The following is a 1325-nucleotide window of genomic DNA, read 5'->3' as shown; positions in this document are numbered from 1 at the left end:
ATGACCTGGTGAACTGGAAAGTGACCTGAGATGACATGATGGGAATTGGAGCTATAGAAATAAACTGAATAGAATTATAAGCAACAGGATTCTTTCTCAGATTCACCAGAGATGGTGTTTGAATTGATTTCATTAAAGAAAGGTTTTTTAGTGATTGAGGTGGATCATAGTTTCCAAGACAGATGAGGAATATATAGTTTAATTTATCATTGAAAAGAAATAAAAGTAGATTTTTTCCCCATACATTGAGTCAATACTGCATCACATAGAATATTCACCTCCTCCTTTGATATTCTTCTTTTCTGTTATGCATCACTGAGTAACAATAATCTGCTCAACAGAACATCACTTGAAAAATGCTGAACTTTGCTTTTTTTATGCTGCTGTAAGGCTGTCAGCTCATCCTGAAGCTCTGAGGCAGCATCCAAACCATAACATGACCCAGAAAAAAACAGCCCTAAACCCGGAGAGCAAAGCAAAACAATCATTAACGCTACGAGTCCAATAAGAGAAGCAGGTTTGAATCGAAAAAAGATTAAAACAAGATTAGAATAACAAGATCTAACAACTTCTTAATGCTTGTAGCTTCCAGCAGAGCACTAAACATGATGTTAGAAGTTAATCCGTGATGTGGAAAAATAAAAATAGAAAAACATAAAAAGAAGTTTCTTTTCTTTTTCTTCTTCTGTAACTCTTACTTCATTTCACCGAACATTTCCACCTTTTCATCCCTTTTCCTCTAACTTAAAAGCTAATGAACGTATTAAACAGTTTCCATGGCAACTTGTATTCTGGGCAGGCGAAAGACAAACAAAGTGAGAACGTGTACCTGCAGCCTATACTGCTGCATTTATGATTCACTCCACAGAACATGGAAATGACATGGAAAAAAACTACGCAGTTAAAAAAAAAACACTCATTAGGTTAAATTTATCTCAGAAACAAACAACCGTAGATTTTCTTTGATCTGCCCGGAAACTGAGATTATTTATACAAGAACCAATAGAAGCACAAAGTAGGATAAAGATTTGGTCCTCGCAGGGGTGGAAAGCAATGAATTACATTTACTCAAGTTACTGTAATTGAGTACTTTTTATGAGTAATTTGTAATTTTCTGAGTAGTTGTTGAAATATCTAATTTTTACTTTTACTCAAGTAAATTTTAACCTAAGTACATTTAAAAAAAACCTCACGTTACTGAATAAAAAAAAAAAAAAATACTGATGGTGAAACAAATGTTTGTATTGTGTCATAATCCAGCGCTGCGCTTCGGAAGATGGCAGTTAGGGAGTATGGATGAGGAAAGGCCAGAAGAGGAAACATAT

This window comes from Cyprinodon variegatus, unplaced genomic scaffold (assembly GCF_000732505.1).
Source record: "Cyprinodon variegatus isolate N-32 unplaced genomic scaffold, C_variegatus-1.0 Scaffold841, whole genome shotgun sequence".
Taxonomy (NCBI): Eukaryota; Metazoa; Chordata; class Actinopteri; order Cyprinodontiformes; family Cyprinodontidae; genus Cyprinodon; species Cyprinodon variegatus.
The sequence above is the reverse complement of the archived record's forward strand: the minus strand, read 5'-3'. Positions refer to the sequence as shown.